General features: G+C 43.5%; 1 pseudogene; it reads right to left on the bottom strand.

The window, feature by feature from the left end:
• Positions 1-23,585, bottom strand: part of LOC106590047 (ribonuclease 3-like) — a 160,822-nt pseudogene that overhangs the window by 18,456 nt on the left and 118,781 nt on the right.

Here is a 23,585-nt window from a genome sequence, read left to right on the forward strand (position 1 = left end):
TGGTAACTCTAATGAACTTATCCTCTGCAGCAGAGGTAACTCTGGGTCTTCCTTTCCTGTGGCGGTCCTCATGAGAGCTAGTTTCATCATAGTGCTTGATGTTTTTTTGCGACTGCACTTGAAGAAACTTTTAAAGATCTTGAAATTTTCCAGATTGACTGACCTTCATGTCTTAAGGTATTGATGGACTGTCATTTCTCTTTGCTTATTTGAACTGTTCTTTCCATAATATGCACTTGGTATTTTACCAAATAGGGCTATCTTCTGTATACCACCCCCACCTTGTCACAACACAACTGATTGGCTCAAACACATTAAGAAGGAAAGAAATTCCACAAATTAACTGCATTCCAGGTGACTACCTCATGAAGCTGGTTGAGAGAATGCCAAGAGTGTGCAAAGCTGTCATCAATGCAAAGGGTGGCTACTTTGAAGAATCTCAAATATAAAATATATTGTGATTTGTAAAACACTTATGTTTACTCCATGATTCCATATGTGTCATTTCATAGTTTTGATGTCTTCACTATTATTCTACAATGTAGAAAATAGAAAAAATAAAGAAAAACCCTTGAATGAGTAGGTGCGAACAAACTTTTGACAGGTACTGTACAATGAATGAATGAAAATGTAGGCAGATAGACAAAGTACAGTACAAACACAGTGCGTGACTATCTCTCAGGCTCTTAGAGTCTGTAGTAGTGGTCACAGACTCAGTCAAGTTCTCTGTACAGCTAGTGAGGGGGCCTAGAACACTCTGTGTGACTCTTCATTTCACTCCATGCTAAAAGCACTCTTTAATAGCTCGCTGACTTGGACACATTTTCCTGTCTAAGAGGAGAGTGGAATTTTTGTGTGTGTGAGTGTGTGGGTGAGAAAGTGGGTTGGGATTCTATGGAATGCACGTCATACCAATTGCCCCTTGTCTCTGTACTCATGACCTCATGTAGAGAGCTGGATCAGGGTCATGGTTGTCTAGGTGACTAGCGGTGTGCCAAAATGAAACCGTATTCCCTATATATTACCCACAAGGATTTTGGTAGCACACTATAAAGTGCATTCACAAAGTATTCAGACCCCTTGACTTTTTCCACAGTTTATTACGTTACATCCTTATTCTAAAATGTATTCAATACAATTTCTACAATCAAATTCTACACACAATACCCCATAATGTATTAATGTATATATAAAAAATATATATATATCATATTTACATGAATATTCAGACCCTTTACTCAGTACTTTGTTGAAGCACCTTTGGGTATGATGCTACAAGCTTGGCACACCTGTATTTGGGGAGTTTCTCACATTCTTTGCAGATCCTCTCAAGGTCTGTCAGGTTGGATGAGGAACGTCTCTGTACAGCTATTTTCAGGTCTTTCCAGAAATATTTGATCAGGTTCAAGTCCGGGCTCTGGCTGGGCCACTCAAGGACATTCAGAGACTTGTCCCGAAGCCAGTCCTGCATTGTCTTGGCTGTGTGCTTAGAGTTGATGTCCTGTTGGAAGGTCAACCTTCGCCCCAGTCTGAGGTCCTGAGCTCTCTAGAGCAGGTTTTCATCAAGGATCTCTCTGTACTTTGCTCCATTCATCTTCCCTCAATCCTGACTAGTCTCCCAGTCCCTGCCGCCAAAAACATCCCCACAGCAAGATTCTGCCACCATGCCTTCACCGTAGAAGATGGTGCCAGGTTTCCTCCAGACGTGACGCTTGGCATTCAGGCCAAAGAGTTCAATCTTGGTTTCATCACACCAGAGAATCTTGTTTCTCATGGTTTGAGAGTTCTTTAGGTGCCTTTTGGCAAACTCCAAGCGGGCTGTCATGTGCCTTTACTGAGGAGTGGCTTTCGTCTGGCCACTCTACCATAAAGGCCTGATTGGTGGAGTGCTGCAGAGATGGTTGTCCTTCTGGAAGGTTCTCCCATCTCCACAGAGGAACCCTAGCGCTCTGTCAGAGTGACCATCGGGTTCTTGCTCACCTCCCTGACCAAGGCCCTTCTCCCACGATTGCTCAGTTTGGCCGGGCGCCCAGCTCTAGGAAGAGTCTTAGTGGGTCCAAACTTATTCCATTTAAGAATGACAGAGGCCACTGTGTTCTTGGGGACCTTCAATGCTGCAGAAATGTTTTGGTACCCGTCCCCAGATCTGTGCCTCGACACAATCCTGTCTCAGAGCTCTATAGACAATTCCTTCGACCTCATGGCTTGAGTTTTTCTCTGACATGCACTTTCAACTGTGGACCTTATATAAACAGGTGTGCGCCTTTCCAATCAACTGTAGAAACCTCTCAAGGATAATCAATGGAAACAGGGTGCACCTGAGCTCAATTTCGAGTCCCAAAGCAAAGGGACTGATTACTTATATAAATAACGTTTGCTGTTGTTAATTTTTTATAAATTTGACAAAAATTTAAAATCTGTTTTCACTCTGTCATTATGGAGTATTGTGTGTAGATGGATGAGGATTTTTTTTTATTTCATCAATTTTAGAATAAGGCTTTAATGTAACAAAATGTGGAAAAAGTCAAGGTGCCTGAAGACTTTCTGATTGCACAGTATACTGTAGATAATATGGTGCATTTTGGGACACAGCCCATGTCAGTCTTTAAAAGGGGTGGTTGGTTGGTTACATTCCAGTCTGCATGGGCTCATTATGGAAGTCTCAGAACCCTTCCTTAGAAACACTGTCAAACTGCGTTCCAAATCAAGCCTGAGCCCATGGGTGTTGGTTACATTGGTGTCTACCTAGGGAGTAGGGACTAACGGTTTGATTTTAAATGTAGTATCGCTGTTCACATTAGGCCCTGTTTATACCAGTGGTATGCAAATCTTACCCTACGAGGTCCGGACTACTGCCGTTTTCTTCTGTTCTACCTGATAATTAATTGCACCAACCTGGGGTCCCGGGTTTAAATCAATCCCTGATTAGAAGGGAATAATGAAAAGCAGTGGAACTGGATTTGAGTTCCAGATTTGAATTAGATGGTCCTGGTTCCGGGTGAGGAGTCATCAATGTCAAGTTGACCAGGTCAATCTCTACCAGGGTTGTGGTAGGTTACATTCCAGTCTGCACTAGAATTCTCAGCATGTGAAGATCTCACCCTGCTCCAACACACAAACACCTAGATTATTGGGTGATATGTTTGAATGAAGGAAATCAATAGTGTTTCTACTGTGACCACTGCAGTCCGTAATATACTACCCCTGGTGAGGAGTTTGCTAACACTGTAGTGACAAAGCTTAAAGGGCCAATCTGCGATTGTGACATCCATTTTTGGACTTTCAAATGAATGATATACAACCATTGATTCTTGAAGAATATAACTTATAAATATCTCATGATTTTAGGTGAACTGTTTTACCCCATCAAAACCCAAAATATAGGCTTGTTTTACTCCATTGTTTGTAAACAATGTAATTGTAAACTGTTTACCTAAAAAGGAGGCAGGGTGTCTGTTTTGTTGTTGCTTGAATTGCAGATTGCCCCTTGAAGGCCTGTGTGCTGACGCCAATGTTAAAATCATCCTGAGGGCTTTCTCTCTGAGATTTGACAGAGGGAAGGGTGTTGATGATCAAACTGCCAGAGTACCAGATGGTGCATGAAATGTGTGAGTTTTTTTTTACCTTGTTGCATATGTCTTTTCCCAATGTATCTTTTCTTGATTCCTTGCATCCTATCTCCCCCTATCTCCTTGGATCTTCTCCTCAAATACGGTTCAGAAGGAGGCAAAGCAATAGTATGCGAGGAATCACGGAAAGGCTTCACATACATTTTAAATATTCTAAAATGGACTGTTTGATCAAAATGGCAGATCACCAAGGCTGTGTCCCAAATGGCACCCTATTCCTTATATAATGCACTACTTTTTGACCAGGGAACATAGTATAGTGCTCTGGTCAAAAGTAGTGCACTACAGTGCATTCGGGAAGTATTCAGACCCCTTCACTTTTTCCACATTTTGTTACGTTAAAGCATTATTCTAAAATGCATTATAAGCATTATTTTATTTTCAATTTACACACAATAGCTCGTAATGACAAAGAGAAAGGTTTTATTCTTTTTTGAATTTGTTTGGTTGAGAAACAAGAGAAACAAGATTCTATGGTTTGATGAAACCAAGATTGAACTCTTTTTCCTAAATGCCAAGCATCATGTCTGGAGGAAACGAGGCACCGCTCATCACCTGGCCAATACCATCCCTACGGTGAAGCATGGTGGTGGCAGAATCATGCTGAGGGGATGTTTTTCAGTGGCAGGGAGTGGGAGACTAGTCAGGATCGAGGGAAAGAGAGATTCTTGATGAAAACCTTCTCCAGAGTGCCTAGGACCTCAGACTGGGGAGAAGGTTAACTTTCCAACAGGACAATGACCCTAAGCACACAGCCAAGACAACACAGGAGTGGCTTTGGGAGAAGTCTCTGAATGTCCTCGAGTGGCCCAGCCAGAGCCCGGACTTGAACCCGATCGAACATCTCTGGAGAGACCTGAAAAGAGCTGTGCAGCGACGCTCCCCATCCAACCTGACAGAGCTTGAGAGGATCTGCAGAAAAGAATGTGAAAAACTCCGCGAATACAGGCATGCCAAGCTTGTGGTGTCATACTCAAGAAGACAAGGCTGTATTTGCTGCCAAAGGTTGTACTGAGTAAAGGGTCTGAATACTTATGTAAATGTGATATTTCAGTTTTTGCTTTGTCATTATGGGGTATTGTGTGTAGATTGGTGAGGGGAAAAAACAATTTCATCCATTTTAGAATAAGGCTGTAATGTAACAAAATGCTGAAAAAGTGTATGGGTCTGAATACTTCCAAATGCACTATATGTATGCTGGGAATATTGTGCCATTTTGGACATATCCCAAACCCTGTTATCAGAACCCCTCTGTTGCTTCTCATTAAATATCTAGACCTTAATCAGAATCAAATTTCTCAAGTGATTTTAACAAGAGAGTCAAGTACTGTATACATTGTGGTGAATTCCAAACAGGCTGGTCCTCGAAGGGAATACACCCACACCCACCCACAGTTCTCATAAACACTGTTCGTCAATTGTCAGTTTACATGGAGACATTTAGCCTAGCTTATTTCGCTGTGGGACTTGGGATGTGGTCAGTCAAACGACACTTGCTCCTTGACCTTTTGTCAAATAAAAGGTATCTTTGGGAGTTGTGCTTATTTATGCCAACAACAAAGACCTTTACCCAACACAGCACGACCATTCACTATGTTATGCTAGGGGAGGCTGTCAAGGTTACCATGGACAAAACCTGTGTGGACAAAAAAGTGTCTCACACACACACACACACACACAGTGACTTTTTATTACTTAATTTCTATTTGACAAATCAGAGTGCTTCACCAGCCTTTCTCCACCACAATCCATGGCCCAAGTAGTTCAGCCCGTCTCTGAATGGAACGACAGTGGTCAGGGTGAGAGACGCATGTGAAAGGATGAAAAAGATAACAGCAGAGATAAAGAGAGAGTCTGGGAGAAAAAGAGAGGAAGAACAGCTTGTATGGAGTGAGGGAACAGCTTACTTATAGAGGGGGGAGAGAGGGATGGAGAGAGCAGTAGCTTACTTGTAGAGGGGGATGTCAGGCTCCTTGCCCTCTGTGCCCAGGGTCAGGCAGAACTGCTGGAGCTGGGATTTAGGATCATTCCTGTACTGGTTAAGGATGAACTATTGACATACACACTAAAAGTAAACATTAGTCGCAAAAAAACATGGACGCACACGAGCCAAAACAAATTTGAACACATCACAAATACAGTACAGCAACCATTATAGAAACCTTTACAATCACTGTCTCCATCTCTCTCATGTCCCCCCTTTCACTCCCCCTTCTTTGCCCATGCTTTCTTTCATTCCCTCACTCTTAATTCTCTCTTTCAACCTCTTGCTCTACACTCACTTATTGCTCTTCTCTGGCTCCTCCATCTCCCTGACTTCTCTTTCTCTCTCCGTAGTGGGCACAAATCACAGGCTACTTAACAAAAAATCATCTCCTGCCTGCTACTAGCTGAGCCAGAAATACAGATCTCTCTTTCTTGGTCTGTGTCTAAAAGCACTTCCATTAACAGGAAAGCAGCCTTGTTATAAAAGGGACACTTTGAATTTAGAGCTGTCTGTTTCTACAAAGAGTTCTCTCTCTCTCACACACACACACACACACACACACACACACACACACACACACACACACACACACACACACACACACACACACGCACACACACACACACACACACACACACACACACACAGGGCTCAGCTCCTACATGGACACCCAGCCTCCCAGGAGATCCACACACACAGCAATTAGCACACCACTGCAGGCTGCGCCATGGCCTTCACAAAGGGCCACAGTGGGTGTGTGTGTGTGCACGCACTTGTGATGGGAGTAGCATAGTATTTTTCTCGACCATTCTAACAGGAAGAAGCAGGTCCACGAACCTGTTCATCGTAGACACATACTCCCTTCTCTAAAGAGAGGGAGGGAGCAGGTCCAACCTGTTCATTATACAGACAGACTCCATTCGCTAAATCTTACTGCTACTTCATCTAATACGAGAGGAGGCTTAACTGACGCCTTTCCGAATGAACATCCACCTCACCCATCCCTGAAACACTTGAGAAACAACATCAACAGCACCTCAGAACAGAACAGCACTGACTACCGGTTGGGGATCAATATCTAAACAGACACCAACAACCTAATAACATTCAGCTAACATAGACCCGACCGCAACCGCCGCACATTAATACTAGAACCTTCCCTGACTTTTCCTAAATATAATAATAATAATAATATTTTACATTGCTCAGTTGTCAGAATGTTTTAATCACAAACAGATAAGTATTCAGAGGCTGTTAACCTTTTTATTTTCTTTGCTATTACTATCTTGAGAGGACAAGACAAGTGTGCCGAAGGGCATTGGTTTGGACTATTCAAGCAGAGTTGGGATGAAGCATTAGGTTGCTAACAGAAGGACCAACTGAATTGGTTTCACGGGGGGGGGGGGGGGGGGGGGGGCATGGGTAGGCCATCAACGTAAATAATAATTTGTTCTTAATTGACTTGTTTAGTTAAAAGGTTAAATAAAAATACAAATGATGCATACTCAATCACGAAAATTATAATGCAATATATTTTTGGATATTTCAATTAGAATTTTTTCACAAAAAATACATACCCATTTTGGAAAAGTAAGTGCAAATATATTGATTTATCATTTCACCATTTGCATTTCCAATTGAGTTTTGGCAACTAAATGCTTCCATACCCAGCATTTCAGTGATGTATGATTTATTTCTCAACTAAAATTTGAGCGCAATTGGCGCCATTTTACAATCTTGAGTGCATGGCATGACAATAACAAAGTAACCATGGGAAGCGCGTTGGCTATTCAAATGGTTGATGAGCAACTGTTCCCAACTAAAGCTCATGGCCAATACATGGCCAACAAACCGGACAAATTCGGAATTAAGTTTTGGATAGCCGCCGATGTCGAAACCAAGTTTTAGCTCAACGGATTTAGATTGGAAAGATGAAACCAGGCCAGAGGATGAGAGACTATCTGAGACTGCCGAAATGTGACCCTGGACAAATTTTACACATCAATTTCCCTGGCAGTCAAGTTGACTGCAAAGAAGTCTAGCCTGCTCAGAACCGTGAACAGAGACGGGAGCTGCCACCCACTGCGTAAAACAACATACCAGGGGAGCTGTACTCCACATCAGTGATAGAGAGGGGTAAAGTAACACTCACAGTGTACAGATTTAAAATAAATAAGTGTTTGCATCCTCAACACCATGCATCCCACTGTTGCATTTGGCAGTGACCAGATTTTAAAAAATGGAGACGGTGACAAAGGTATGTATCTCTGCCATATACAGACAGCCTTTCCATCTGCCAAACACCAAATATGATCTCCTTTTATTGTATTACATTAATATTACTCTTATTACTGTTAGTATTATTATTCTATATAATTCTAACCTTTTCTATTCTATTTTTTTTTAAAACAGTAGGTTGGTGTGGATGCACTCGTGCAGATGGCAAGACTGAACTGTATTACTTATTATAAGTCCATTACTAATTGAATCTACAGTTAAAATGGTTCAAATGCATTACACTGTAATGTTCTTAAGGTAAGCAAAAATAGTCTATACATTTTTAATAGGCAAAAGAAAAATAAGCTAACATATCCTTTACTCGATCAAACAAATATTTTTTTTAAATATATATTTCCACAAATATTTGTTTATGCAATTCACTCTTTAAAATTGATCATGCACTAGGGCTTTTGTTTAGGAATACGGAAAATCTTTTGACCTGTGCACCTTGCGGGTTGATATGCATCTGATCCGTATGCTAAAGGTTACGCCCAGCAATGTTCTCTACTGAGTACTTACAGGCTGGGAGGCCCAGCGCTTCTAGTGTTAAAGATGACCAAAATAGGACCACACAGCCATGATAAGAGCATTAAGTAGTCAAGCATCACTTACGTGCCGCTTGTCAATGCTAGAGCTATTAGTGTTTAGCCATTAGCTCCTCTCGCCTCCCCTCTCTATCCACGGTGCAGAGAGAAGAGTGCTCATTGATTTGAGAGTGAGTGGCATCTCTCGCAGGCGAGGGGAGGCTGGGCTGTCGTTGGGATTGGAGAGGTAGGGAGATCTCACCTTCAGGCATGCATGCTTACACACCCACGCAAGAACGCAGACACTGAACACACACACACACACACACGTTCTCCTTCAGTTGAGGGAAGAAGTAGACGTTCACGAAGGTGTGAACTTACTCCAGGTCCTTATCGATGTAGAGTGTTTCGATGAAAGCTGAGGAGGGGGAACACAACAATGAACCAGGGATGAAAAAGAGAGAGAGGAGAGAGGTCTAGGCTACTTAGTTGATGTTTAAGAGGTAACGTCAGACACATATAAAGGCTGCTTTGTGGTTAAGAACAACATTAACACAAGAGAGGAAGAAATGGGGAAGTTATGGAATGGCTATACTCAAAGTGTGTTTTTATTGACTGAATGGATCCAGGTAAATAACATACCACCTTGCATCCCACTGTTGGCTTGCCTCTGAAGCTAAGCAGGGTTGGTCCTGGTTGGGAGACCAGATGCTGCTGAAAGTGGTGTTGGAGGGCCAGTAGGAGACACTTTTTCCTATGGTCTAAACAAATATCCCAATGCCCCTGGGCAGTGATTGGAGACACTGTGTAGGGTGCTGTCTTTCGGATGGGATGTTAAATGGGTGTCCTGACTCTCTGTGGCCACTTAAGATCCCATGGCACTTATTGTAAGAGTAAGGGTGTTAAGCCTGGTGTCCTGGCTAAATTCCAAATCTGACTATCATGGCCACCTAATCATCCCCAGCTTGTTATTGGCTCATTCATCCCCCCCCCCCCCCCCCCTCCTCTCCCTGTAACTATTCCCAAGGTCATTGCTGTAAATTAAAATGTGTTCTCAGTCAACTTACCTGGTAAAATAAGGGAAAAATAAAATAGACAATGATGGCTGGCTCCTGTTGTTGGTAAACACCCACATCCACAAATTGTCTCTTAGTATAAGTGCTGATCTAGGATCAGTTTAGGCTTTTGTATAAGATTATATGGACTGATCAGCACTCCTACTCTGAAATAGTTTGTGGATACGGGCCCTGGACTTAATAATAAAGTCTACCATCAAAGCTGCATCAAATTGAAATTGGAAATAATATAAAATATACAGAGAAATATGAGCTTCCACCATAGTTGCTGGAACTGGAAAGGATGATATGAAAATAAAATATTTCAGCCAGAGTAGTAAAGTTAGTGATAATGTAGTGTGAAAAGGTTAATATAACGTAATGCAGCAGGCCCTACTTCAGGTTGTCTTACTATAATAATATAATACATACTGAAAAAATATATAAACGCAACATGTAAAGTGCTGGTCCTATGTTTAATGAGCTGAAATAAAAGATCCCAGATGTGTTCCAAACACACAAAAAGCTAATTTCTCTCAAATGGTGTGCAAAAATGTGTTGACATCCCTGTTAGTGAGGATTTCTCGTTTGCCAAGATAATCCATCCACCTGACAGGTGTGGGATATCAAGAATATGATTAAACAACATGATCATTACACAGGTGCACCTTCTGCTGGGGACAATAAAAGGCCATTCTAAAATGTCACACAACCAAATGCCACATTTTGAGGGAGCGTGCAATTGGCATGCTTACCGCAGGAATGTCCACCAGAACTGTTGGCAGATAATTGAATGTTAATTTCTCTACCATAAGCCGCCTCCAATGTAGCTTTAGAGAATTTGGCAGCATGTCAAACCGGACTCAGAACCGTAGACCACTTGTATGGCGTCATGTGGACGAGTAGTTTTCTGATGTCAACATTGTGAACATAGTGCCCCATGGTGATGGTGGGGTTATGGTATGGGCAGGCATAAGCTACGAACAATGAACACAATTGCATTTTATCGAAGGCAATTTGAATGCACTAAGAGGCCTATTGTTGTACCATTCATCCGCCGCCATCCCTTCACGTTTCAGCATGATAATGGACAGCCCCATGTTGCAAGGATCTGTACACAATTCCTGGAAGCTGAAAATGTCCCAGTTCTTCCATGATCTACATATTCACCAGACATGTAACCCATTGAGCATGTTTGAGAAGCTCTGGATCGACATGTACGACAGCGTGTTCCAGTTCCCGTCAATATCCAGGAACTTCGCACAGCCATTGAAGAGGAGTGGGACAACATTCCACAGGCCAACACACTTCTTTCGCAATAGAGTTGATCAATTCTATTGAGAAAACATGTGTTGCGCTGCATGAGGCAAATGGTGGTCACACCAGATACTGACTGGTATTCTGATCCACGTCCCCATCTTTTTTTTTAAAGGTATCTGTGACCAACAGATGCATATCTGGATTCCCAGTTGTGGAATCCATAGATTAGGGCCTAATGAATTTATTTCAATTGGCTGATTTCCTTACATGAACTGTAACTCCATAACATATGTGAAATTGTTGCATGTTGCATTTATATTTTTTGTTCAGTGTAATATCATATGCCATTTAGCAGTACTTATGCCCTAGTCAAAAGTAGAGCCCTATGTGCTCTGGTCAAAAGTAATGCACTATATAGGAAATAGGGTGCCATTTGAGATGCAGAGAGACCGTGTCTAGGCTCTACTGTAGGTACACAGTACACACAGTAGGTACACTACTGTGTGTACGTAGCTAGTTAGATGACATGACTGTTTTTATGCTCAAGAGAACCACTCATTTCAGCCCAAACCCCTCAACCCTGCTGTCATCATCTCTGCTTTGCTCTGCCCTGGCCTTAGAAGAATATATGAGGATGCGAATAATCTAGTGTGTGTGTGTGTGTGTGTGTGTGTGTGTGTGTGTGTGTGTGTGTGTGTGTGTGTGTGTGTGTGTGTGTGTGTGTGTGTGTGTGTGTGTGTGTGTGTGTGTGTGTTTGTGTACTTACGTGTATGTGGACTTACGTGTATGTGGACCCAGTACAAAGGTCTCGCTATTGAATATTGCCTTTGCACATTGTGTGTGTGTGTATATATGTGAGCGTGTGTGTGTGTGCAGGTGTGTGAGGACATGTGTTTGTATATGTGTGTGCGCACAGTGCATGACATCCTCTTGTGGCTTGGCCTTTGAAGAGCATCCAGTAGTGTACATCTCGTCATGCGGCCGCCCTCCATCCCTCCACCCTCTCAACCCCCTCCACAACCTAACCCTCCCAACCCCTTAATGCTCAAGCCTTTTTTCAGGATGCATCCCAAAAAGCAACTTATTCCCTACATAGACCTATGGGCCCTGGTCAAAAGTAGTGTACTATGTTGGGAACAGGGTGCCATTTGAGATGCAACTTAGCCTTTTTGATGTCTGAAGATCGGAAGCCTGGGATGCCAAATGAGGGAGGGAAGGCTATAACCTTCCTTTTCACTAGCCATGACAGGGAGCCCTCACACTCATCATCAACCCTCCGGTCACCAAGCAAGGGCTCGGGAGCCAAAGGACATGCCGGCGTACATGTACTCCCACAGGATAATTAAATGTCTTTACTGGCCTTTCATAAAGGAAAGAGAAAAGTAAAATGCCAATATTTCAGGGTTTGAAGACGTCAAGGAGGGAGAGGCCATGTAGCCTACGTACAGAAACACGCAAACGCCAATTTAAAAACCTCAAGGAGAGAGCAATGTACTATAGGATCTCTATGCCAAAAAACAACGTTGGTTTATTTTTTAAAACCTCACATCAGAGAGAAAGGAGAGGCCTTGGACATATATAAATACAGTACACACAAAATGGCAATAGTTTCGTTTTTAACCTGCTGGGGATAGGGGGCAGTATTTGCACGGCCGGATAAAAAACGTACCCGATTTAATCTGGTTACTACTCCTGCCCAGTAACTAGAATATGCATATAATTGTTTGATTTGGATAGAAAATACACGAAAGTTTCTAAAACTGTTTGAATGGTGTCTGTGAGTATAACAGAACTCATTTGGCAGGCCAAAACCTGAGAAGATTCCAAACAGGAAGGGCTCTCTCTGACTATTTCTTGGCCTTCTTGATCATCTCTATCCAAAACAGGGGATCTCTGGCATAACGTGACATTTTCTAACACTCCCATAGGCTCTCAGAAGGCGCCAGAACATTGAATGATGACTTTGCAGGCCATGGCTGAAAAACAGTAGCGCATTTGGATAGTGGTCGATCTGAGAACAATGAGACTGGGGCGCTCGTGAACGAGCCTCCAACCATGTTTACATTTTCAGTCTTTAAACAAAAACAGGGTTTCCCGGTCGGAATATTATCGCTTTTTTACGAGAAAAATCGCATAAAAATTGATTTTAAACAGCGTTTGACATGCTTCGAAGTACGGTAATGGAATATTTTGAAATTTTTTGTCACGAAACGCGCCGGGCGCGTCACCCTTCTTTACACTTCGGATAGTGTCTTGAACGCACGAACAAAACGCCGCTATTTGGATATAACTATGGATTATTTGGAACCAAACCAACATTTGTTATTGAAGTAGAAGTCCTGGGAGTGCATTCTGACGAAGAACAGCAAAGGTAATCCAATTTTTCTTATAGTAAATCTGAGTTTGGTGAGGGCCAAACTTGGTGGGTGTCAAAATAGCTAGCCGTGATGGCCGGGCTATCTACTCAGAATATTGCAAAATGTGCTTTCACCGAAAATCTATTTTAAAATCGGACATAGCGATTGCATAAAGGAGTTCTGTATCTATAATTCTTAAAATAATTGTTATGTTTTTTGTGAACATTTATCGTGAGTAATTTAGTAAATTCACCGGAAGTGTTCGGTGGGAATGCTAGTCACATGCTAGTCACATGCTAATGTAAAAAGCTGGTTTTTGATATAAATATGAACTTGATTGAACAAAACATGCATGTATTGTATAACATAATGTCCTAGGAGTGTCATCTGATGAAGATCATCAAAGGTTAGTGCTGCATTTAGCTGTGGTTTTGGTTTTTGTGACATTATATGCTAGCTTGAAAAATGGGTGTCTGATTATTTCTGGCTGGGTCCCACCTAGCCCATAGAGGTTAAGAGAGAAATTAGAAAAATGCTTTGTACATGTGATACAAATAAATAGACAATGGTTGAGGTTTTAAAAGGGTTTAAACGCTATACTACATACACTCCAGCAGGTCAGCTAGGGTCTTGGTGCGGGGGGCCACAAGCCGTTTGGCTTTGTCGTTAGTGATGGCAAACTCCTGCATGCCTAGCTCCTCTTCCACTTTGACCTGGGTACGGTTGTTGACCAATGAGCTACGCAAAAACTGTGGAACACACACATGCACGCACACACAAATCCAATTTTGATCACACACAGAATATCCAAGTCTCACAGATCCACTTTGCACATATGCCAAAGTGCGTACACAGTACACACGCACATAGAAAAAAAAGAAAAAAAAGAAGGAAAATAAACACCATATGGACTAATACATCACAGACCCTGTAGCGTGTAGGATCACGCCAGGCTATTCAATGTTTCACTTTTCACATCATTGGACTGTTAAATATTACATTGAGATTCAAAGCTCAGCAGATGAAGACATGTCAAAACAAGACGAGTGCATTGCCCGCTCTAAAAGAGTTGGCATAAACATTATAAATATAAACGCAGCAGTGGGGAAAGTAGAGATAGAATAGATAAAATGCTGTGGGACGTCTCAGCCAGCTCGTTCTTAACGCCACACACACACACACACACACACACACACACACACACACACACACACACACACACACACACACACACACACACACACACACACACACACACACAGGCAATGTGTTGAATGAGCACTTCAATTTGAAATCCATTTGAGTCCGAGTCTGTTTCTACTCTTGGGCAGGCCGGGACCATCTCAGTCTCTTAGCTATGCTTCACTGCAGAGCTTTTATCCCATTGATGTCACATCTACTCTCTACTAATAAATATCTAACTGCAGATCTGTTTTAACTTAGCAGCTTTTAGTTAGGACTTTTCTATGACAAGTCAGTTACAGCAGCACTGCACTGCATGCCCCGCCTCACTGCAGAGTATGTAAGGAAAAGGACCCCAAAAAAAAGATTGGAATTAAGTTTTTTTCCTTTCCACCATTCAATATTGATTGACAGGATGGGAAATGCATGACTGGAATGTTCCGGCAAGTATTGTATAAGATGAACACAGAGACACCCTTAAACCCACACACACACTGCTACAGCACCATCCAAGGATGGAGACAATCTGTTTTCATCTGCACTCCACAGCCATCACAAAAGAGTACCAACAAAGGCCTGCTATTAAAGACACTTTCCCATACAACAATAGGCTACCCATCTCGCTCTCTCTTTAGCCCTGTAACTCTTCCTTTCAGCACACAAAGACAGTGAAAGAAAGGGGGAGGGATACAAAGGAAGCAGGAAGAGCTAAAGAAGAGAGAGATACAGCATGGAAGTGCAGCAGGGAAAAAAAGGATGTGGTGAATAACACTGAGATGGACCAGAGAAAAACGGAGAGATGGGTACAGAGGGAGGAACATATGGAGAAACAAAGATGGGGAGAGCCGGAGAGGAGAGAGAGAGCACAGTGAGAGAGGAGTGCAAGATGAGGAGGGAGAAGAGACAGAAAGAGAGAAGGAAAGTGAGACAGACAAAGATGTAAATAGCGAGGGAACGAGATGAGGAGAAGGAAGAAGAGAATAGATGGAGAGAGACATTAGGGGGTTTCTCCTTACTGTTAAGTGTCCTTCATGGTGGTCAGGGAAATGGATGAAGAGGTACTCTGTAGCCATCAGCTGCATGATGGAGTCTCCCAGGAACTCCATTCTCTGGTTGTGACCCCTGAGAGAGGGAGCGAAACAGGGAAATGGGTAGAAAGGGGTGTGGGGGGTAGAGAGAAATGGAGGGAGGGAGAAATGGGTAAAGAGGGGTGAGGAAGAGGAAAGAATGGTTATTTAGGTGCACAGCCTCAGGCCTTCAATTCAGATGTGTCTTCAACTCTCAGTCAAACCCATGGGGGCTTTAGCCTTAGTGGCATGCTGAATGTGATGCACTAAAGCACTAATGCGCACGTGCACACACACACACACTACTCATGGGCAGCCCTGGGGAGAGACGAGAGCAGGCCCTAACAGTCAGTGACAAGTGAAAGGTTATTACCCACATGGAGAGAAGTTTATACCGCTAAGGTTAAATAAAATGGTAAGCTTGGATTGGATCAATGATACCGCTGCGTTCAGTCGATTGTGTTGAATTAACTAGGACAAGCAGACATGCACAGTACCCCCCCCCCCCCCACACACACACACACACACCTTCCAACATTAAACCCCTACTGATATCTATGGATGTGTTTGATCATCTTCAGAGCCTTCTATTCCCTATGCAGTAGTACCGTACTAGACAGGGGGGTACTGCAGTGTAGTAGGAGATGGAGTAGAGGCGCTGCACAGCATTGCTCCTTAATTAAACAGAATTATAGATTAGTGTTGCAGATGTAGGTTGGTGCTGTGCCAAGGAGCCAGGGCGGGCAGCACAGACCACAGTGAGTAGAGCGGAGTGGGAGATATGTAGACATGGACTGCATCGCAAATGGCACCCTATTCCCTTTTCAGTGCACTACTTTTGACCAGGGACCATAGGGCTCTGGTCAAAAGTAGTGTACTGTATAGGGAACAGGGCGCCATTTGGGACGCAGACAGAAATATGAGGTTCAGCAGGTTAGAGCAGGATTGACTGAGTACAGTTATAGTTGAGTGGAGAGGGGATAGAGCGAGGACATAGGAGCAAGGGAAGGGGGAAAGAGAGGAGGGGTGAAAGAGAGGAGGGATGAGGAGGTGAAATGATCACATCAAAGGTCAGAGTTTATTGTCCCATTTCAGCAGCGTCGACTGGCAGGCACATTTTATGTTATGCGGCATATCGGAACTGGGAAACTCTCCTGGAACGTGCTTCATAAGAAGGGTGAGGGAGAGAGAGAGAGAGAGTGCTGCAGCATGCACATACTGAACCTCAATATGTGTGTGTTAAGATGACAGTGAGCATGTGTGTTCTAGAGGGATAGAAAAAAGGCAAGGGAAAGCGAAAATAAGAGAAAAACACAGTAAAAAAGGTGAGAGAGATAGAGGGTCGGGGCAGAAGGAAAGCATTTTAGTGTGAAAGCCACATAGAGCCATCTCTCCAACACAGGAGGCACAATGCAGCGGTAGTGGGATGGTAAAGGATGGGGGGAAATTGAAGTAAAGTGTGAATCCCATGTTTTATTCTGCCCTGACTTTGATCTAAAACACCTTTAACAGCTTCAGGAGGCCCGCATTCCAGCGACAACTACTCCATTTTGTAACGCCTGTGTGTGTTCGTGTATGTGGCTCCTTTGCGACTTAGGAGTTCTAGAAATAGCGTTTCCCGGCTCAGTAGGGGTCCGGGAGGTTGTTTGGGCATGATCCGACAGGGGAGGCTATATATACCTGAGCGGAGAGGGGCAGGATGAGAGGAGCGGTGCGGTCTCTCGTCGTTTGGGATCATTGATCGTGGCAGCCATTGAGTGTCCTGATCATTAGGAGCCTATGATAAAAGGTGTGCATCCCAAATGGCACCTTAATCCCTTTATAGTGTACTACTTTCTGGTCAAATGTAGTACGCTGTATAGGGAATAGGGTGCCATTTGAGAGGCAACAGAGGGGATTAGTCGTGGGAGCAGAGTCTCTGCGTCTGTGTTTCTCTGAGGTTGTCTAATGTCACTATGATCTCTAAAAGGGGTCAACTCACAGCTCCACTTCCTCTAGGTCAGACTCTATCTAATTCCACTACTATGAGGTTACTGAGTGTGTGTTCTATCTCTCTACTTCCACTACCACAATGAGGTTAGTTTGTGTACGTGTGTGTGTGTGTGTGTGGGGGGGGGGGTCTCGTGTCCTCTACGTACTATTCCCCTCCTGTACTATTCTTTTGTATGACCTTGATTTCGGTACCCAGTGTGATGAGATAGGGTTCTAAAGATCGCCCTATGTTGGAGGTGGGCAGACTCACATTGCTACTGACCTCTTGTTCTCAGATTAAATTTCAAACTCGGTTCCATCAGCATCACATTTTAAGAACAAAGGAGTCCTTACTTTTTTAGATGACATTCATTGCAAACAGTTGATTTGTTTTTACACATCCACTAATACTTTTTGAGTAAAAATATCAGCATTTGGCTTGACTACTGGGTATAATCACAAGCTAATGGTAAAGAAGTGGCCTAAAACAAACTGAGTTATAAAGGGTTTGTATCGTAATCTTCACATTCATGGCCACCTAATTATTCCCGCTGATTCCCAATTGGCATATATCACTCCTCACCTCTTCACCATGCTAGCAGATGTGTGGTGAGTGTTCTGGCACACAATGGTTGCTGTGCATCACAAGCGGTTGGTGGCACCTCAATTGGGGACGACGGGCTTGCGGTAATCGAATGATATCAAACACATGCCATTCCATGTGCTCCGTTCCGGCCATTATTATGAACTGTCCTCCCCTCAGCAGCCTCCTGTGCCGTGCATCACCTCAACAGGTGAGTTTCCCCCTTATTACGTAAAGCGCTTTGAGCACCTACTGTAGATGGAAAGCCGCTACATAAATCCAATTAATTATTATTATTATTATTATTTAATGGTTAAGAATTAGTGTAAAAACTGGGTCTAATAATAAATTGGCCATTAATAATAGGGTTAGCATTGCAGGCGTCAGTCTATACTTTGAGAAGGAAGAGAAACCTTCAAAGTTAACCTTGACAGTTCAGCCCTCTAATCGAGTTCACTGACCATGAGTGGTGAAAGGCTCTGACATTAAAGTGATGGATTAAAAAACACAACGACACAACATACACACACACACACAAACCCACACACGCACACACACACACACACACACACACACACACACGCACACACACACACACACACACACACACACACACACACACACACACACACACACACACACACACACACACATCCTTGTGGCAAATCTAAAAGCAATTACTGAGTGCTGCCTGCCAATAAGATATCAGAGATGTACTGTCAAGGCTAATTTGGTTTAGCTGTCAAACTCACTATTGTGTTGCTAACATTTCACTTTTGTGAATGGATCAAACATGTAACCCTCATATACTCTACACAGTGAAGCACATCTCCTAAAAGACGACATGACCTCTGCAATTATTTTTCATTACATGTCATTTTTAAGAGCATTTTAAAAACAATAAATGAGGAATGCTAAGTACAGAGTATTTGATGAAACCCTAGAGACAGCTTTTTTTAAACATTGGTGAATAAAGTATTTCATCGGAGCTACTAGAGTGTGAAGCTTTTCCTTTCATTTAAAAAGAATAGTACAGTTTAACCTCCCTGGGCAAGGTGGGACGCTTGCGTCAACAGCCAGTGGAATCGTGTGGCGCGAAATACAAATACCTCATAAATGCTATAACTTCAATTTCTCAAACATATGACTATTTTACACCATTTTAAAGACAAGACTCTCGTTAATCTAACCACACTGTCCGATTTCAAAAAGGCTTTACAGCGAAAGCAAAAAATTAGATCATGTCAGGAGAGTACCCTGCCAAAAATAATCACACAGCCATTTTCAAAGCAAGCATATATGTCACAAAAACCAAAACCACAGCTAAATGCAGCACTAACCTTTGATCTTCATCAGATGACACTCCTAGGACATTATGTTATACAATACATGCATGTTTTGTTCAATCAAGTTCATATTTATATCAAAAACCATCTTTTTACATTAGCATGTGATGTCCAGAACTAGCATACCCACCGCAAACTTCCGGTGAATTTACTTAACCTGTTAGGGCTAGGGGGCAGTATTTACACGGCCGGATAAAAAACGTACCCGATGTAATCTGGTTATTACTACTGCCCAGAAACTAGAATATGCATACATTTTTGGCTTTGGATAGAAAACACCCTAAAGTTTCTAAAACTGTTTGAATGGTGTCTGTGAGTATAACAGAACTCATATGGCAGGCAAAAACCTGAGAAGATTCTGTACAGGAAGTGGCCTGTCTGACCATTTCTTGAACTTCTTTGCCATCTCTAACTTTTACAAAGGATCTCTGCTCTAACGTGACACTTCCTACGTCTTCCATGGGCGCTCAGAGCCCGGGAAAAACCTGAATGTTGTCATCCCAGCCCCAGGCTGAAACACATTATCACCTTTCTCAAGTGGCCGATCAAGGGACTGTGGGCTTAGGCGCGTGCCCCGGCTGCCCCCGTCTTTGTGATTTGTCCTCTGTTTGCCGAAAAGGAGATTCCCGGTCGGAATATTATCGCTTTTTTTACGAGATAAATTGCATAAAAATTGATTTTAAACAGCGGTTGACATGCTTCGAAGTACGGTAATGGAATATTTAGAATTTTTTTGTCACGAATTGCGCCATGCGCGCGACCCTGGTTTACCATTTCGGATAGTGTCTGGGACGCACGAACAAAACGCCGCTATTCGGATATAACGATGGATTATTTTGGACCAAACCAACATTTGTTATTGAAGTAGCAGTCCTGGGAGTGCATTCTGACGAAGACAACAAAAGGTAATCAAACTTTTATAATAGTAAATCTGATTTTGGTGAAGGCTAAACTTGCCGGGTGTCTAAATAGCTAGCCCGTGATGCCTGGGCTATGTACTTAGAATATTGCAAAATGTGCTTTCACCAAAAAGCTATTTTAAAATCGGACATATCGAGTGCATAGAGGAGTTCTGTATCTATAATTCTCAAAATAATTGTTATGTTTTTTTTTTTTAAGATCATCAAAGGTTAGTGCTGCATTTGGCTGTGGTTTGGGTTTATGTGACATTAAATGCTAGCTTGAAAAATGGGTGTCTGATTATTTCTGGCTGGGTACTCTGCTGACATAATCTAATGTTTTGCTTTCGTTGTAAAGCCTTTTTGAAATCGGACAGTGTGGTTAGATTAACGAGATTCTTGGCTTTAAAACGGTGTAAAATAGTCATATGTTTGAGAAATTGAAGTAATAGCATTTCTAAGGTATTTGAATAACGCGCCACGGGATTACACTGGCTGTTACGTAGGTGGGACGAAATCATCCCACTGGCCCTAGAGAAGTTAATTACTCACGATTAACGTTCACAAAATGCATAACAATTATTTTAAGAATTATAGATACAGAACTCCTTTATGCAATCGCGGTGTCCGATTTTAAAATAGCTTTTTCGTCGAAAACACATTTTGCAATATTCTGAGTAGATAGCCCGGCCATCACGGCTAGCTAATTTGACACCCACCAAGTTTGGCCCTCACCAAACTCAGATTTACTTTAAGAAAAATTGGATTACCTTTGCTGTTCTTCATCAGAATGCACTCCCAGGACTTCTACTTCAACAACAAATATTGTTTTGGTTCGAAATAATCCATAGTTATATCCAAATAGCTCCGTTTTGTTCGTGCGTTCAAGTCAGTATTCGAAGGGTGACGTGCGAGCGCATTTCGTGACAGAAAATTTCAAAATATTCCATTACCATACTTAGAAGCATGTCAAACGCTGTTTAAAATCAATTTTTATGCGATTTTTCTCGTGAAATAGCGATAATATTCCGACCGGGCGACGTTGTATTCATTCAAAGAGAGAAAGAAAAACATGGAGAATTCACATGAACGTGCATCTCCAGTGTCACTGTTCTCAGCCTGACCACTCACAAAATCTCCTGCTGTTTTTCGCCCAGAGACTGGAGAGACGTCATTCCAATTTCTGGCGCCTTCTGAGAGCCAATGGAAGCCTTAGAAAATGTCACGTTACAGCAGAGATGCTGTATATCCGATAGAGATGCCGCAGAAGGATAACAAATTGTCAGACAGGGCACTTCCTGTATGGAATCTTCTCAGGTTTTGGCCTGCCATATGAGTTCTGTTATACTCACAGACACCATTCAAACTGTTTTAGAAACTTTAGAGTGTTTTCTATCCAAATCCACTAATTATATGCATATTCTCATTTCTGGGCAAGAGTAGTAACCAGTTTAAATCGGGTACGTTTTTTATCCAGCCGTGCAAATACTGCCCCCTAGCCCCGAACCCGATAAAGCAGTAAAACACGCTAAAATGTTTATTCCATTCTACTGAGCAATTAGCTTTATGTTCGTATTTTTATCTTTTATTATTTCTTATTGATGTAGCATTGTTGAGAAGGAACGTGCAAGTAAGCCTTTCGTTGGACGGTGTATATACCAAGTGTATCCTGTACAACTAATAAAACATGAAACTTGAAACTGAAACACCAAAGGCAACAGGGTAACTCGAGACAAGTGTGAATCAAAGCTGACTTATTCAAAAACACATTGTCTGCACTCTGCAGACAAATTAAAATCACCCATTTTTTAACACCATTTTCTACTGTAAGTCGCAAGCGATGAAAACCTCCAATGAAAGGTAATAAGCTGTCACAGTATCTAACGAAGGTGGCGCCCCTCCTCGGTCGGGCTGCGCTCGGCAGTCGTCGTCGCCGGCCTATTAGCTGCCACCGATCGTTGTTTTTGTGTCTTTTGGTTTTGTCTGTCTATCCCGCACCTGTTTTGTGTCTGTCATTAGTGGGGGTTTATTTAGTGTGTATTTTCAGTTGGGGTTCTCGTGCGGGATTATTTATTGTCCACTCAGGACAGTTGCGAGTGTAAGCTGTTTTTTTCGCTGTTATTGTCTATTGTATTGCCGGGCTGCGCCCCGTGCACTTTTTTCCAGTGTGTTTATTTTGGGAACGTGTTTTTCCCCTGGCGGACTTCGCCACGCGCCCTGTGCCCTACGGCTATTGCGTTTGCAATTATTATTAAAACACTGTTGCTCCGGCCCTCTGTCACCTGCTCCTGATTCCACATCTCCACTGGTCCTAGACAGCCGTGACAGAATCCCGCACCACTATGGAGTCAGCAGGAACAGAAGCGCCGTCCATGGCTGAGCAGGTCTCTCAACACGCCAGCCTCCTCCACCGCCTAGGCTCGGCCATGGACCAGGTGTTGGCCCGGTTGGAGAACTGGGAGAAAGGTGCTTCCCCAGCTGGACAGCTCCGGTCCCTCACCCTGCGCCCCTACACACACCCACTGAAGCGGGCGCCGGCGGTATCCGGATTACTACTCCCCGGGAGTTCGATGGGACGGCCGCTGGGTGCAAGGGGTTCTTGCTCCAATTGAAACTATACCTGGCGACCGTCCGCCTCGTCTCGTGTCTCACGGGTCGAGCCCTGGAATGGGCCAATGCGGTCTGGGATGGCCCAGACTCGGCTCGGTGCGACTACCCTGAGTTCACCCGCCACTTCCGGGCGGTTTTCGATCATCCCCCGGAGGGCAGGGCGGCGGGTGAGCGGCTATTCCATTTGAGACAGGAGACGAGGAGCGCTCAGGATTTCGCCCTGGAATTCCGGACTCTCGCCGCTGGATCGGGGTGGAACGAGCGGGCCTTGATAGACCACTATAGGTGTAACCTTTGCGAGGACGTCCGCCGGGAGCTGGCCTGTAGGGACAACGCCTCCACCCTAGACCAACTGGTGGATTTGTCCATTAGACTGGACAACCTGCTGGCTGCCCGGGGACGTTCCAGTCGGGGCCTGTTCGTTCTGCCTCCCAGTCCTCCCGCTCCACAGCCCATGGAGATAGGGGGGGCTGCGGACCGGAGGGGGGGGTCTCTCCTGCACCCGCTGTGGGCGCAGAGGACACACTGTGGGCCGGTGCTGGAGAGGTACCCCCGGGAGTTCGGAGGGCAGGCAGAGCACTACTTCGACCCCCCAGGTGAGTCTGCACCAGCCACACCCAGAGCCCCCTGTCGACCACATGTACACCTCCGTTTGTTTTCCTGATTTTCCCCCTCACTTCCATTATAAGGCACTAGTCGATTCAGATGCAGCTGGGAGTTTTATGGACCGTGGGTTAGCGAAGAGGTTAGGGATTCCCCTGGTTCAGCTGGACCACCCCTTCCCCGTGCACGCCCTAGATAGTCGACCGCTAGGGTCAGGCCAAGTAGGGGAGGT

The sequence above is a fragment of the Salmo salar genome, chromosome 29 (genome assembly GCF_965601325.2).
Source record: "Salmo salar chromosome 29, fSalSal1, whole genome shotgun sequence".
NCBI lineage: Eukaryota > Metazoa > Chordata > Actinopteri > Salmoniformes > Salmonidae > Salmo > Salmo salar.